The sequence below is a fragment of the Ictalurus furcatus genome, chromosome 2, assembly GCF_023375685.1.
Source record: "Ictalurus furcatus strain D&B chromosome 2, Billie_1.0, whole genome shotgun sequence".
NCBI classification, from domain to species: domain Eukaryota; kingdom Metazoa; phylum Chordata; class Actinopteri; order Siluriformes; family Ictaluridae; genus Ictalurus; species Ictalurus furcatus.
The window spans coordinates 30,882,124-30,900,476 of NC_071256.1; positions in this window are offsets into that span (position 1 = coordinate 30,882,124).

Below are 18,353 nucleotides of genomic sequence, written 5' to 3' on the forward strand. Positions count from 1 at the left end.
TGAAAGCGCTTCTATTCTTCTATTTAATATAACACATTTCATTACAAATTATATTATTGACAACAACTTGAGTGAAAAGTGGAATCTTTGAAATATTTACATGAATGTAAAAGTTTTAGTATTTGGAACGTCCCCTTTTTGCTTTAATGACAGTGTGCACTCGAGCTGGCATGGACTCCACACATTTGTGAAAAACTTTATGATCCATTTTAGATCAAATCCATCAGAGTGTTGTCTGAATGCATGCTTCAATAGAGGCAGTTAACATGGTCCGTTTCACAAACTTGCTTGCATTTAAACAGGGACCTAGAAATAGTGAGGAATCTTGAATCAAATGTTCAAATCAAAATGTTGAACATTTACTTTTACATTTACTTAAAGTTTGTTTTAAATACTTCAAAATTCTAAAACCTTCTGTTTATTTCCAATAAAAAAATTAAAAAAATAAATCCCAGATATTCAATGTGGTCTCAGATTTTGTACCCCACTGTATATCTGTATACCCTGCTGAAAAGTCCAGCTTGCTTTGACCAGCTAGCAGTCACTCAAACACAGAGCAAGTAGGTCACATTGGAAGACCTGGTAATTAACTTTCTAGTTTTCTTATTTCTCTATTACTAAATTGATCAATAAATGTTTGAGTTTTTGGAATTGTCTTAGAGTTGTGTAAAGCTGTCTACGGTACTGCATCGGTAGCACTGTGGGCGGCTGTGGCTCAGGTGGTAGAGCGGGTTGCCTACTAATCGTAGGGTTGGCGGTTTGATTCCTGGCCCACATGACTCCACATACCGAAGTGTCCTTGGGCAAGACACTGAACCCCAAGTTGCTCCCGATGGCAAGTTAGCACCTTGCATGGCAGCTCTGCTACCATTGGTGTGTGAATGGGTGACTGAGTACCAGTGTAAAGTGCTTTGGATAAAAGTGCTATATAAGTGTGCCATTTAGTAACAGTAATTCAGAAACTGTATTATTATTATAGTACTTACCATCTGACCAAGATGGTCTACCAGTTTGAGTAGCACAACCTATGTTTTGGCAACTAGTAGCAGGCCAGTATATGCAGGACTATGGTTAGGTTAAATTTGGGGTGATTCAGTGTAATGCTAATTAAACTCTTTAAAAAGGAATACTCCTCATGGGGAAAGCTAAACTCTCTGTTTTAGGTTCCTACCAAACTTTTAACTGGTTCCTCCAGAGGCACAAATCGAAGAACCATCAAGGTATGCTAGACAAACCCTTTTTTTCTCTCTCTGTTAATCATCTCATTTTTTTTAAACCATTGATGTCCTGGATCAGGTGTGTTATATGAGTGTTACAATAAGAAAAAAAAAAAAAAAAAAAAAATGAAAGTGTAGCCAGGGCAGTTAAGCATTATGATGCACTCCGCGTGAAATGAAAACCTGATGGGTCCACTAGAGGGAGCTAATGTCCCACTGAAAAAGTAAAGGCACTATTCGGAGGTACACTTTACCTAAATTTCTGTGTGTGCCTGACCATCTTCATCTTATGATGAAACATTTATGTTCTGTCAGAAGTGGTCTCTTCCAGGATAACTCTGCCCCCATTCGTGAAGATTCACTGAATGATATGATGAGGATGAAAATAATGTAAATCATATGCTATGGCATTCACACTCACCAGATCTCAATCAAATCAATCACTCTCCACCACCACCACCATCAAAACACAAACTGAAAGAATTTCTTTTGGAAGAGTGGTGTTCATTATTACATACACAGTAGAGTTCCAGAGATGTGTACAATCTGTGACTAGGTGCACTGAAACTGTTCTGGTGACTTGTGGTGGCCCATCACTTTACTAAATTTCTTTATACTGTTTTTTTTCTCTTTCATTTTTTGTTCCCCAACTATAGTTCTTATAGATATAAGCCTATTTGACTGGTCGCTTAAAATGATGTCAATGCCACAAACCTGTTTTAGATCATTATTCATTTTCTTGAATATAAATGCAATATTAATACAAATAAGAAACTTGTTTATATTATACAATTTCTTTATAAATGATCTTCTTAACACAGATCTCATGGCTTCAGTAAATAATTCTGATGGTATATATTTCCTCAGAAATCTGTTCTGCAATTATAAGAGAGGGAACACAGAGCTTTTTACTGCTGACCATCACTAGAAGGATCCCACTGGAGCCACTTTTTGGGAGAGTGTGTTTTTCTATAAGTGCAGTATCCTTTGTCAAACCTAAAATGACACGATGGCAGTTAATGCAGCAGAACCTTTCCCCAGTGGAAAGTTTGGTGTGATATTATTTCTTCCCTCCTAACACACATTATTACTCCACCGAGAAACTGAAAGATGGAGGGACGAACATCTTTCATGAACCCAGAGGGATGAACCCACCAAGTATTAAGTGCCATCAGCAAGAGAAAAAGACTCATCTCTCTCCATCTCACTGGTTTTTCCTGACCCATAGTATAGTATAGTATAATATAGTATAGTATAGTATAGTATAGTATAGTATAGTATTGAATAGTACTGTATAGTATATTATGAGGGATAAACATACAGGATTAGAAATATTATAGCAAACCTACCCAGTCTAAAGTGTCATCAGCAACAGAAAAAGACTCATATGTGCCTCTCACACTCTCCTCCTGACCCATAGTATAGTATAGTATAGTATAGTGCTGTATAGTGTTTTATAGTATAGTACAGTACAGTACAGTATAGTATACTGTTGTATAGTATAGTATGAGGGAAGAACATAGAGGATTAGAAATAGTATAGCAAAGCTACCCATTCTAAAGTGTCATCAGCAAGAGAAAAAGTCTCATATGTGTCTCTCTCACTGTTTATTTCCTGACCCATAGTATAGTATAGTATAGTATAGTATAGTATAGTATAGTATAGTATAGTATAGTATAGTATAGTATAGTGTATTATAGCAGTATAGTATAGGGGAGTGGTGGCTTGGCGGTTAAGGCTCTGGTTTACTGATCGTAAGGTCAGGGGTTCAAGCTCTAGCACTGCCAGGCTCTGGGTCCCTGATCAGAAGGAAGGTCGGGCGTTCAAGCCCCAGCACTGCCAGGCTGCCACAGTTGGCCCCTTAAGCAAGGGCCCTTAACCCTCTCTGCTCCAGGGGTGCTGTATCATGGCTGAGCCTGCGCTCTGACCCCAGCTTCCTGACATTCTGGGGTCAGAAAAGAATGTGAAGAAAAGAATTTCACTGTGCATATGTATATGTGATCAGTAAAGACTCATTATCATTATAGTACAGTATATAGTCTAGTATAGTGTAGAGCAGTGCAGTATAGTATAGTACAGTACAGTATAGTATAGTACAGTATAGTACAGTACAGTATAGTATAGTACAGTAGAGTATAGTATAGCATAGTACAATATAGTATAGTATAGTATAGTACAGTATAGTATACAGGTTGTCCCAAAAGTCTCCATACAAAGGGAATTTAACACTTTTTAGCGAAATGTCTTACAATTTTTTTTCATAATTTTATATTATATATAATATGTAATTTATATAAAGTTTATATTAAATATATATTTTCAGATAGCCTTTAAGAATTTCTATGACAATAGAAGAACGTTTTGAAATCATTCTCAATACTGGTTCGGGACGTTGTTATTGGACTTTAAAAGGAAACATGGCATCCACATCACAGACGACACTGTTGCAAAAACTTATTAAAAAATCAAAAAGACTCAAAGTGCTGTGAACCAACTGAGAAGTGGAGAAGTCCACGAACATCGACTGACAAAGGCACAACCGAATTGGAGCTCGCAAACATAGTCCCCTATGTATGGAGACCTTTGGGACACCTTGAAGTATAGTATAGTATAGCATAGTAACCAGTAGTAACACAACATAGTACTTTAAATGAATTAGGGCTCTTAATGTGACCTCACCCACACACCCAAATGCACCACAGAAAGGGAAGTGTGAATGAGGATTGGGGAGTGTTTGTAATGTTTACTGTTCTTTAAGGATCAGCCTTCATCCTCTATTTCCTAGGCTTCCACGTCTTCTTCGTTAAGAGAAAGGCAAGCTCTCTGTCCTCACAAACATTTTCTTTTTCTTTATTGCAAGTCATTCACTGTAACAAACTGTGATCTTTTATTGTGCTTTTTTCTTGTTAACTTTAATTGTAATATTTCAAAACCAGTGTGAGAGAGTGTAAGAGGGCATAACAGAGGTTAACCAGTGATGATTGCTGGATTTAGGTCTTCCCCACTTTTTCCTTCTGTCATTTTCTCAAGTCAATTGCTTCCAGACGCTAATGCTGTCTGCTACAGACATGTTTTCTTCGTTTCATTGAACATGACCCCCTCTAGCTCACTTAACCCCCCTCCCTCCTCCTCTTCCCAGTCTGTTCCCCCTTTCCCCTTCTCTTCTGTCTCTGTGCCCTACCCCAATATAGGTCACTATAGATTTCTATCCCTGCCTGCTTCATTGGTGGCTCTTATTGATTTCAGGAGCACAATTCAACATAATCAATATGAGAATGTGCCATTAGCTGGGAATATTTATTCTTTTAAGTGCACCCTACTTCGCCATCCTACTTTAAAAATAGCAGGATAATGGATAACGTGTTCAGACTGACACAAAGCCCATCTGACTCCATTGATCTGAGCTTTACATAGACATGATTATTCAGACTTAATATAAAGCCTTTAGGATTCCAAAATAAAAGAATGGTTAATAACATTCTTTAAATATGATAGCTTACTCTGCTTATAGGATGTTTAGGGTATAAATAAAACCAAAGGCTGTACGTAACCAGAAACATATGTAGTTTTTGTTAACATTAGGCAGGAATTAGGCCTATTGGGAAAATGTTTAGGTTTAGACTATACTTTCTTGTAATCACATTGGAATGGAAAATTAACATTATTAACATTTTTGGTTTTCATTTTCATTCCCTGTACATGCTTCTAATCCCCGGTCTAGAACATGAGCTGCTACTACATTTGTGCAGGCAGTTCAACTATATTTAAAGAACAAATCCCTCAGAGGAATACAGCGTATTTCAACCTCATCTCTGTCATCAACCTCATCCTCATCATCTGTAGCACATGTGCATTTACTGTGCGAAGGAATCTTTTGTAAAATAACTAAATGACACTCATAATAAACTAAGCTTCACTTTTAATTAAGTATTATAACTCTAATTATAATTCTTGATAAAGTTTTAATAAGTATTGCTTGTAAGTACTTTTATAAACTCATTATTTTAAAATGATGGCTCATAAAACTGAAATACCACACTACAGGTAATTCCTTGATAACTTTTTTTATTATATTGTAAAACAAGTATCATTAATTATTATAATGCCATGTGGTGTAATGCACGACTTTTATAACTCATAATGACCAGTGAACAATTCCATCCATCCATTCGTTTTCCATACCACTTATCCTACACAGGGTCGCAGGGAGCCTGGAGCCTATCTCAGGGGAGTCGGGGCATAAGGCGGGGGACACCTTGGATGGGGTACCAACCCACTGCAGGGCACAATCGCACACAATTTGGACAATTTGGAAATGCCAGTCAGCCTACAATGTATGTCTTTGGACTGTGGGAGGAAACATGAGTACCTGGAGGAAACCCCCAAAGCACAGGGAGAACATGTAAACTCCGTGCACACAGGGTGGAGGCGGCATTCAAACCCCCAACCCTGGAGATGTGAAGCAAACATGCCACCAAATCCCTATTTTTTAGCAAATTATTCTGTATATTTGGTGTACTGTTGTTCCTGTACTGCATATAACATAGTGCTTTGGAGTAGGATTTAGTATTATATGCAATTTTACCATTTAAAATACCATCTCTCACCTTCTTTCTATCTCTCTCTCTCTCGTTCTCTGTCTCTTCCTAACTGTGCAATCAGTAAGTACATGATTAGTCTAATTAGCATGGTCGATTGGATGTGATGGCTAATTCAGGTCAATTATAGCTGATGTGGAGCGCAACAATGTCACCTGTCTGTTTACACTCAACCTGTTTGTGTATGTGTGTGCATGTGTGTGAGTATGTGAACTGTTAGAACCAAAATGCCCTGACTGTGTAAGAAAACAAAAAGAAAACAGGAGTAAACTATGTTGTTAGGACCAGCAAGATAGTACAGTCAATGTTGTTGTTTTTTTTTCCAACTGAAAAGGGTGCAACCAATTTCCCAATTAGATTTGAGATTAGGTGTAGAACATTCTTATTACATATACTAGGTAGCTACAAATATACAATATTTATGATGGTGTGTGGAGTAAAATTAAACGTAGTACACAACATTTCCAGAGAGATAACATGTTTTGGACGAAAGTCTTTCATCAGTTGTGCACGCAAAGGCGAAACCAGTAGATATTTGAAAATCTACATTAGTAGGGTCCAAAAGTGTGAGAGCACTAATGAAAATGCTTGTATTTTGCATTATTTTCTAATTTAATACAATGATTTTCATTGCAAATTATATTATTGATGACAACAACTTTGAAATATTGACATGAAATGTCAAAGTTTCTTAGTATTTGGTATGTCCCCTTTTTGCTGTAATGACAGTGTGCACTCGAGCTGGCATGGACTGTACAAGTTTGTGCAAAACCTTATGATCCATTTGAAATCAAATCCATCAGAGTGTCGTCTGAACACGTGCTTCAATAGAAGAGATTAGGCGTGAGGAAAATCTGATCTTTTGTACAAAGCAGATAAAACGGTCAATATCACAAATGGGCTTACATTTAAATAGGGACCTGGAAATAGTGCAAAATCTTGAATAGATATTGAACATTTACTTCCTTTGTTTTATATATGTCAGAATTCAAAAGCCTTCTGCTTATTTCCAATTTCAAACCAAAAACAACAACAACAAAAAACAGTGTGGTCTCAGATTTTGGACCCCACTGTATGTTACATATACGTAATTCATGTGAAGAAATGTCACAAAGTAAGCATGTATGTGTATGTGAATGACACAGAGAACGAGACCGAGAACGAAGGAGATTTTTTGGTATTACAGGCATTATAGCGTCCTCACAAAGCAGATCTGTCAGAGCTCTTCTCTGTTCTAATGATGTCTTTTATCCCTCACTCTTGACAGCAGTGCTATGAGAGCTGGTGCCTCTTTCATCTGCTGATTTGCTCTTCTTTTGTCATCGCTGCTTCAAAAGGAGTGCGCAGGATCAAGGCTCTCACTGTTAAATGCTGTCAAATTGAATGACCTTTTGCAGCAGTTAAAAGCTCATTAATAATTTAAAGCATATTAATTTTTAAAACAACAATAGTTTTATTGCACGAGCCTACTTAATGAGACAAACAGCCCATTTAATGAAATAGGACAGTTCTGGATCTTAAATATACGGTCATTTCCGGTGCTTCTGCACAAGAACACCAGGCATTAGTGCATTAGTGCAGACATTATAATAACCACAGCCTTACTTTCTCTCTATCTCTCTCTCTCTCTCTCTCTCTCTCTCTCTCTCTCCTTTACCACTCTCCATCCATCCCTCTCTTTATCCCTTCTACAGGCCAAAGAACAAGGTACTCATCTCCACGAGAAAACGAATGAAAGAGGCAGCATTGTAAGAGGCCCTGGTATTGTGGTTATATGACACACAACTATAACAGGATGTCAGCACTTAGCCAGAGCCAGAGAGGGAGATCCCTCATCCAGCCCAAACAGGGAGCAGCCTTGACCTTTGCAGACAAGGGTCAAACAGAAACGATACCCTACTGAAATAGGTGATAATTAGATTAGTGCCTTCTTGTGTGTGCTGGGAAATTGAGTTAACTCCGACAGTGTGCCCTCACTCACAAATTCACATTTTTGGTCTCAGAAATAACTACAAGTAAAAAAAGCAATACATTATGCCAATAATCTAATATTGTTGTTACTATGCTCATATACTGTAGCAACCTGGGAAAACCCTTCAAATGGGGGGGGGGGCATTTTTACATTTTCCATTACATATAGTTCTGATTACTACTGGCATTCCTGAATTGAAACACTGTTCTTTTTTTCTTTTTTTTTTTGCATGTATCTCAACCACAAGTAAAGTTATAGTTTTTTTTTCTTCATCCCCCCCCCAATTTTGGTCTGACAATTCTCACCCACCAGCGAGCTCTCCCCTATCAACCAGGCAGGTTGAAGCACTTCCTCTAAGACACGTGAAACCAACCAAATACAGCTTTTTAAACTGCTGCTCATGTAGCATCACAGAGCAGCATAAACACTCAGAGGAAAGTGCTATCTGCCCTCTTCTGCATACATGAGCTCACTGACACCCATGATTCACTGGTATCACTGTGACTGACAGAAGAGAAATTTTTGCTCCCTCGTCTCCTGGCCACAGATGGCTGTAGGGTGAACGCTTTTCTGTTGCACCACTCGGGAGGCCTACGTTTTAGCATTAGAGCATCTTGTAGCAGGTTATACCATATTGTAACCTCTTTTTGATTTACAATTACTTAACAAATTAAAAACCGAAAAATAAAATGTCTTTTCTTTAGTGTTTGGATGACTAAACGGTCAGATGTTTGACTAAAAGACAACACTAATATAAAATTCAAAAAGCCCTGCTTAGTCAATTTACCAATAAAACAAACAAAATGCACATTTTGTCATAATATTCCCTTTTTACTTGGTTGAATTCTGTGTATCAAAATTAAGCTATTAATTAATTAATTAAATACATAAAATATAAAATTAGGCACATATTTGCATATTTACATATATTTTCAGCTGGAAGAGCAAAATATACCGATTAGAACAGGAGACAAACATTCTGACTATTTGCTATGTGAACCAAATCACAGAAATTCATAATAAGGAAAATCCTGTAAACACGCGATGGTATGGTGAATAGAAGAAGATTCCATACAACTTAACAATCTTATCTCTTTAACCAGGTGAACAGAAACCTCTTAATTGATATCCATTCTGGGTCTACAAAAATTATATTGGGAGCAGATAAATAAAAAGAAAGAAAGACAGAAAGAAACAAAAAAACAAAGAATTAAATTAGGGGCAAAATATACCACTTTTAAAATGTAATATGCAACATGATAGGATGCTTGAATTCGTCTTACACACATATTCTGCTCTGATGTACAGTAGAGCACACTATAAAGGCTTGGTCGGTTTTTTTCCTGAGCAGAGAGATTTACTGGTGAGTAGCGCCTGGCTGATGACGAATCTGGAAGCTAGCACTGTGTTGTGTGAAAACCAGACAGAAAAGCGTGTGTATGTCTAGGTTGACATGGCATGAACGTACATTGCGTGTGTGTATGTTGTCTGTCTCAGGGCAGAATTAGAAACTAGAACGTGTGATGATGATTAGATGTTATTTTGTTCCTCTAGATGCGAAGCCATTTAAGAAAAAGAAACCAGTCAGAAGTGAACGTGAGCAGCAAAGGATTGTGAAGAACGCGTAGGCCGTGAAAAAGGAGCTAATGACCTCTGTAACCTCTAAAAGTTAAAAGGGAGAAATTGCATTTAATGATACGACTCTGACCGTGGCATTTCTTACAGCAGGTGGCTATTTAACAACTTGATCAATGCTGGATATTTACTGTGTGAGGAAATCACTTTTTTTTATTATTATTATTTTTTTTTTTAGACTGAGCCATTTAAGATTATTACTTGTCACACTGTATGAGATGATCCCAATAAAATCCTGGACAAATTCTATAGCAGACTGTGTGGATGACCTTTTCTCCATGAATATATGATGAAGATTCTCTAATGCTAGACTAGTGATTAAAGAAAACTGTTATGCTTGCATTATACATAAAAGGGGCTTGGATAAACAGAACCAAGCCCTCTGTATAGTAGTCCCAAAGTAATGTCGAGAAAACATTTTAAAATGTGAAGAAGAGGATTTGGGGCTGTTAAAGAAAAGAAGGGTAAAGAAGTACAACATAATATGAACATTTTTCCAAGTGAGCTTGAATAATGATTTTTTTTTTCATTAATGTGAGTAATTTGTATTAGCAATTGTATTTGCATTTGCATTACACAATTGTATTTGTATTTGTAGCTGTGCTGTGAGTTTCATTCTATGCCATGATTCAGCCAGAAGTTTGTCATCAACTGTCTTTGGTTGCAATGGGCCACCAGTGAGGATTACGCTTTCTAAGACTGCCGATCTCTACTCACTCTACTCGCAAAATAATTCTTTTACCAATTTTTTTTATTTGTGACAAAAAACTGGCTGAAAATCGTACAGTGTGGAGCTATCTTTAGTTTTGAAGGTTGGTCTGTGGTTGGTCATATGAGTCAAATGACCTCCTCAGTAGAACGTAGGCAGCTCTTGGCAATGTTGAGTGATGAAAAAGAACACACTATCCAGCAATAGCTAAAAAATGATTGGATTTCATTAGAAATTTTATGTTGTAAATGGTCTGCACTTATATAGCACCTTTTAACCTTAGTGGTTCTATAAAGTTCTTTACACTGTTTCTGATTCAAGCATTCACACACACACACACACACACACACACATACACACACACACCAATGGTAGCACAGCTGCCACGCAAGGCGCTAGCCTGCCATCGGGAGCAACTGTGCAACTGGGGTTCAGTGTTTTGCCCAGGGACACTTCGGCATGTGGAGCCATGTGGGCCGGGGATCGAACTGCCAAAGCTACAACTCTCTCTCTCTCTCTCTCTCTTTCTCTCTCTCTCTGTCTCAAGGTTATGGACAACAAAGTATGGCCTTATTAGAAAAGACCTCAGGTTCTCTACCACACATGAAGAACCGTTTTTGCTCTGTGTAGTCAGAAAGGAAACACCTGCCAGCATGGAATATAAATCCAAATAATGCAGTGTGCTGGTGTACGGTATGGAGAGGACTTTTTGTTCATTAATGAAGCCTTTGTCAAATATGGCAATATACCATTCTGATGAAAGGCAGTGCACTCACTTCTGTTGTATGTGACTCATCCTCTGGGGGGCTGCGGATGCTCCTGTGGTTTAATCACTGAGTGAAGCTCTCAGTGTGTGTGTGTGTGTGTGGGTGAGAGAGAGAGAGAGAGAGAGAGAGAGAGAGAGAGATGACCATTTAAGTCCTCTGCCAGCTTCATACACAGGATAATGGATAACGTGTTCAGAATGACAGGAATCCCAGCTGACTATTGATCTGAGCTTTACATGGATTGCATTAGCATGCAAACCTAATGCATGTCCCTTATGATTGCAGTGTAAAAGGTAATGAATTGTGCCCATACAACAAATTCACCAATAAATCCTCATATAGCTTGTGTGTGTGTGTGTGTGTGTGTGTGTGTGTGTGTGTGTACGCATGCCTGAACTAAAATACACTCATTTACACCTGAACTTCAGGTGTAAATGAGTGTAATGGTAATTTCATGTGAGTTTGTTAACATTAGTATGAATTGCACTGTGTATGTTTCAGCTTGTTACTGGTGTGTGTGTGTGTGTGTGTGTGTGTGTGTGTGTGTGTGTGTGTAACTGACTAATGGAATTCATAATTAAAAAAGCTTTTAGTGCTTGGAATGCCACTGTGTGTGAGTAATGAGGCCATGGCCATTACTCTCTCTCTCTCTCTCTCTCTCTCTCTCTCACACACATACACACACACATACACACACACACACACACACACACACACACATACATATGCAGACACATTTGTCTAACTATCCTTGTAAGGACCTTCCCTTGGCCATCCATTGATTTTCTGTACTGCTTATCCTACACAAGGTCTGGACTGTGGGAGGAAACCGGAGTACCCCACAGGAAACTCCTGAAGCACAGGGAGAACACTGCAAACTCAATGCTCGCATGGCAGAGGCAGCAATCAAACCCTCAACCCTGGAGGTCTGTGGAGGTGAAGAAAAAATGTGTGAAGTTATCGGCAGCCTATATAATGTTTAGCAGACCCCTTAGTAAACTATATATATATATATATATATATATAAATTATGCATATATACTGTATATTTTATTGGCAGCCTCATGCTGCTGTAGCTAAACGCCAGAATGACATGGTTTGAGTTCTGGTTTCCCTACCAGTCCCTACAGCCATTGATGCGTAAAGTCCATTTTATTTGCTCCAATGAACTGACAGTTGAGAAAAATGTGAGAGAACGGAGAGCAGAATAAGGCATAATGATCATTAAAATTACAAAATAGGCCTTGAAATGTTTAAACTGCCTCCAGTGAGTTTATTTTATTTATTTATCTATTTATTTTTTAAATATCTGCATCTGCATCATGTTAGAGCTTTAAGACCACTCAAGCCTGAATACTGATACTCAGTGTGAGTTTCACTTTTCTTTAGGTGATATTCGTTGCGCAAACTGCGCCATCAAAACCACATTTTTGTATGTCCACACCTAACGTTATCTGATTTTCAGATGTTAGAAGTCCAAACTAATTTTTTTTCCCTGTGAAAGTTCAACATTTTACAATAGTTATGGAAAGACTGTGTGCTAACACTGAATCCTTCATAACTGGAGACTGGTTCTTATTGCCAGTAAACCAGAATATCTCACCATCTTAACAGAAGACATTAAAAAGGCTAGATTTTTATTTGATACAGAACTAAATTTAACTAGGGATATAGGGGTGTAGGGCAATGCCATTATCATACATTATGTGTATGTTTAGTGCTCCAAATATTAATATCTGTATTTGGATTTAAAGTGAGCATGACCGAAACCTCAAAGTTTTTTTTTTTTTTTAAACAAACAAACAAACAAAGAAACAAACAATTCTAGAACTAGAAATGCCAGCACTGTGAGCATGGTCTGTGTCTGAAATTCATAATTGGTCTCAACTAGAGATGTGAGCAGGACTGTTTTTACACAGTTATTATTTTTGTTTGTACCTGTTAGTGATATTTTCCAACCAATCAAACCAATTTTTTGCCTGTATTTCATCATTTGTATTTCGCTTTGGATAAAAGCGCTGCTAAATGAATAAATGTAAATGCAAATTTTGTTTTTATATCCCAAAATATAAACAAACTAGTAGCCTAATTTAAACAACCATGACCCTGACCAGGCAATTACTAAGGATAAATGAATGAATGAATAAATGAATGCATTATGCAGCACCAGCTTCATATCTGACTGCTTGCTCATGTCTACATGAAAATAATAAAAAAAACTTTTTTTTTTTTTTTTTTTTTTTTGGCATCCAGCAGGGTCCTTGTACCAATGCATAACTTTAGTGTTTAGAATACATTATCTATTCAATCACAATAACGTATTCTGTATTCATATACAGTTACTATTGTAATAAGACCACTGAAGCACAAATACCAACAATATGCTTTAAAGATGACTATAAGTTTTTACACCTCCTTTAGTATTGTTTAAATACCTACATGTTTAAACTAGTAGTTATCCAAGCATCGATTTAAAAAAAAAAAACTGACATTGACCCTTGTCATCTGTTAAACTATAGGCTAATATCAAACCTCCATCTTATCTCCAAGCTCCTGGACCAAATAACATGAACTTTAAGCATCAATGGCTGTAGGGACAGACAGAGAAATGAGATATCTTGTCATATCTATAACTTTTTTTGCAGCAGTGGATGAATAGGCTACAGCAGTAGTCAACTGTGAATGTGAAAAATGGCACTTTTTCAATATAAAGTTGATTCCACATGGGCCTGTTTCCTCTCAAACTTTCTTCCTCACATCATCTCAGGAAGATTTTCCTTGTCATTGTCGTTTCTGGCTTGCTTATCTATTTGGAATCCAAATCTATAATTCTGTAGATCTGCTATATAAATAAAATTTAATTGAAGTGAACGTCTCAGCACAAGTTGTTGACTGTTTGGTTTTAGAGGAGGGATGGGACTACATAAGAATGAGGTTGTTGCTTGAGGTCTGGGTCATGTAGTCCTCTGGGACCTCCACGTTTACAACACAGAAGGTGTCTGATCCACCACCAGAGAGATCTTTATTAAACTCCACTGAGCCACGCTTCATGTTTCATAGGGGTTAAACTCCAGCGTGGATTGCAACGTGTCAAGGAAAAGCTGGAGAGTGAAAAACAAAACCAGCTTTGCACTTTGCTCCTTCACTCCAGGAACTATTTAGGATGTCCAAGCTCAATGGCAGGGGGTCCTGACTGGATTTTTGTGTTTATCAAAAGATTAGATGAGAGTAATCATGAAGTTCATTAGTTTATGAATTTATATACACAGCTCTGACACTATTGATTGGCATGACTTTGAGTTTGATGGCTCTGGGCACAAATGTTGCATGGCCGAGCAGCTGAAGGGAATTTGCTTGCTCTAGTGGCGAGTACAAGCAAACAGAACAGAGTGTAGAAGTGTGTGAGAGAGAATGAATGAGAGACAGGAGGATGTTAAAGAGAGGCAGCTGCGGTGACAGGAATGAAAGAGTGTGGTTGTGTAGGGCATAAAATGCATGAAATGAAAAAGCCAGTTTTCAGTGTCCGACTGAGAAGGCTGAGGAAAAAATGAGGGAAAGGCAGATTGAAGATGATTAAAGGGGATGTGTGTGAGAACCCACTGTCTGTTCTCTGTAACGGATCATCCTTTCTCCCAGCATGCTGTAGTGTTAGTAAAGGTTTCACACCAATATTATACCATGCACGTGTGGTTCAGCAAAATGTGACCAGCAAGTAAAAAAAAATCAGCTGGAAAGACGTTTTGTTTTACATTGTATGACATATGACATCTTATGATTTCAACATTTCTATATGTATGTGCATGTGAACGTGAGAATCTGGAGAATTACCAAGAATTGAAAGGGAAACTGAACTACAAGTAAGGTTCTGTTTAGAAACCTTGCATTATTTTCTGCTTGTCTATCTGGAGAAAGCTTAAAATTTCTGTGTTGAACCCTACAGAGAGTGTTCCAAGTAGGAACCAATGAGCAATGTATATTTTTTATCTTTAGACCCCCCCAAATATTCCATCTCCAATCATTGTACTTGGGGTTATTATTGTGGGAGATATTTTGGGAGCATTTTACAGTTAGAAAACATTTTTCATGTTATTCTTTGGGGGAATTCTTTAATGTGCTACTTAGAACCTTACAAAAGATGGTTCCCCTATCAGTGAGGGTTCTAAGAATGCTTAGCTATCAAAGTCAGTGTTCCATCTAGCACCTTTAAGGGTAAATAGGATTGTCCTTTGGAAAGATCTGAACACTTTACAGGCTTTTTTTCATCTTGTCCTTTGGGGGAACCCATAAAGGTTCTATGTAGAACCTTGCAATATAGCATTTCTCTGTCTGCAAGGGTTCTAAGAAAACTTAACACCAACAAAAAATTTTGTTAATGTGGAAGAGTCAATATTCAAATATTAGTAAAACGGTTCTAAGCAATAATGGATGTTTTACGATTATTTTCTAAAATCAACACATTTTACTCTTAGGGGGAAAAAAAGCATTTTGATCTTTTCCTTTGAGGGAACCATTAAAGGCTCTATTTAGAACCCAACAAAAGATGGTTTTCTTACCAAAATTAGGACATCGCTATGCTTGACTACCTAATAAACCCCTGAGAAATCATTTATTTCTAAGAATCTAAGTCAGAACAGGGATTTCAAACATTATGTGGAATTTTTTTCAATTTTGATTCTTTGCATTAGTAGCCTAAAGAGTTCTATGTAGAACACTCCACGAGAAGGTTTCCCTTCTAGAATATGTTTCAAGTAGAACCCATTTTGAAATCTAGAACCATTAACCATTCAAAAAACCCTTAAGACACCACCTTATTGTAAGCATGTGCAAATTCATTCATAATCACAAATAGTAGTCATCTATTTATTGTATTCAATTTTATGTAAATGCAGTCCCTATAATAATCAGCCAGTGTGTGTGTGTGTGTGTGTGTGTGTGTGTGTGTGTGTGTTGTTATTAGCTTCTTTCTGCCTTTTTAATTTAGCAAATGCCTAATCTGTTTTATATTTTAACTCATCTTGTACACATATGGATGCTTTCTGTTAGATCCTGTACTTCTCTCTTTTCCTCTTTTCCTCTCTTTTTTTTGTTGGTGGCGGGGGGTCCCTCCCAATGTACTTTGGTGGCTTTAAACACAAATATTTGCCCTTAAGTAACACTTACAACTCAAAACCAGTCTAATTTAATACAGCAGTGCTTGCATCTGTCCATCTTTCTTTCGCTCTTTATCCTTCTATAACCTCTTTATCCATAACATAGCTAAATCAAAGGTGTAAACATGAAATAAAAATAATAAAATAAACATGAAGTTTTAATATGTCATTCTTGAAGTATTTCAGGTGTAGCATTAACGGAATTAGCTAAACTAAGTGGCACACACAGTAGCCATGATGGAAGACAGTGATATGTTTTATAAAGCCAAGTGTACCTGAATACATATTAATAAATAATTAAATTCACACATGTGATTACATGCAGAAGTATTCTTTTTAAATAACACAAGTGTTTTTAATTGTATGTGCCATTATAACCATTAAAACCATTACAAATTCTATGAGGATTTCTATTGGGTTTTTTCCAGCAGGGTTGTTTTGATCGCATGTATCAAATATGCGTGTAAACTTCAATATTTTATTGACTTTTTTTTTGTTTTATTTTGTTTTCCCACAAGGCCAGGCTGAAATGTCATTAAGCATTGTCTCCTAATTTCTTAATTTGCCCTCCAGCTTTCTTTCCTTGCTTTCTTTTCTCACCTTGACTAAAGAAACCCTCGCTCTGCTAAACTGTAACAGTTACAACTACTTTGCCTACAAAGGTCCAGATAAGCAACTATCACTAAATAGTGATAAACTGATACTGATAGTGTCCACTCATGGACAGTCTATTAAGACTCTTTTCAATATTTTAGGAAAATATAAGATGTAAATCACCTCCAAATTACTTGAGAACTTCTGTAGCTCTCTAGACTATTTATTGTTCTCAAACTTAGCAACTTTCTACATAGAAAAAAAAACAAATAACAAGTAATAAATTATTATTTTTTTTTACTCCACTGAACACTTTTTTTTTTTTTTTTTTTTAAGATAAAAAACAATCTCTTTGCATCGTGCAGTGATACCAAACTGTGTAAATTATGTATGTTCATAAATAATATATTCTAAATATGTCTTCCTGACATAATTTAGACATGAATGTTTGATCATGGGCAGATTTATTTATTTTATGCGTTTCGGGCATACTGTTTTAGCCTTTTTGTAACTCATGGGCAATTCGTTTACTTTTTAATATTTTAACAGAATCAAAATTCTTATATTATGCCTTTGTAATTTTACAAAAAGAGAAAATCTATAGTATCTGGGTATAAATATAATCAGTGTATAAATAATTTATGTACAAAATAATTAATGATTATGATTTTGATTATAATTAAGACATTTTAAAGTGGACATGTTTTGTCTTGTAGTGGCACTTCATGTTTTTTAAATTAGCACTATGGTGTGTGAGACATGTCTGTTTTGAGTTTGATACACGGAGAACAAACACATATGTACATCTGTTTAAACATTCTGTTTTTGCCCTCAACTGTTTTTTGTAAAACCATGTCTTTAGTTCACTAATCAGATCAGAGAGAGTAAATAAAATGAAAAATCTATAAAAGTCTGTTAAATCTCTCCCCTTTCTGATTTAATATAATGAGTTTCTGGTCCAATGAGCTAAACTATAGTCAGAAAATAATTTACATAAATGCATCTGATTGGATAAACTGTAACAGAGGATCTACTACAGATGCCAAGATGGTTCATGTTTAGAAAACTAAAGATGTTGAACTATGACCAGTTTTCGTCATATGCTTATCAGATCTCCTACAGTATTTTTTCAAGTATTAGTTCGGTCTGCTGAAATATTTTGCTGGGTCCACCACCCCTGCTTTAGATCTTTCTTTTTTGGTTAATGCAGAACAAACCTTCATGTCTGCAATATTTACAGTGATTAGTCTGCAGAGCGCTAGTATTTTCCCCTCACAGGCTCCTTTGAGTTCTTTAGTTACATTGTTAACTATTCACATATTTATTATTTTTCTTCTAGGATTTCAGAAAAGCCAATGTTTCCTCTTTCCTCTTCATTCCTTACTTTGTGGCAAACAGTAAAAAAAAAAAATAATAATAATGCAAAATCGTATTGAAACTAACCAGGCCTTCATGATTGAATAGAAATGAGTGGCATGGGTCAGCTAAAGGAAACCCTGTAAAGATTCTGCTGATTGCCCGATTGGTGTGGTGACAGATTCGTGACAGCCATAGGGGAAGTGGAGGCCTGGGCTGCTCAGCTCAATTACAGAGATCTTCATTCATCTTAAATCCATAAACAAGAGTGTCACCTCTCTGTATGCCTTAGAGTTGTTATATAGCTATGCCTCAACATTTATTTCAATTAGCAGTTTTGTTGTACTTTTAGCAC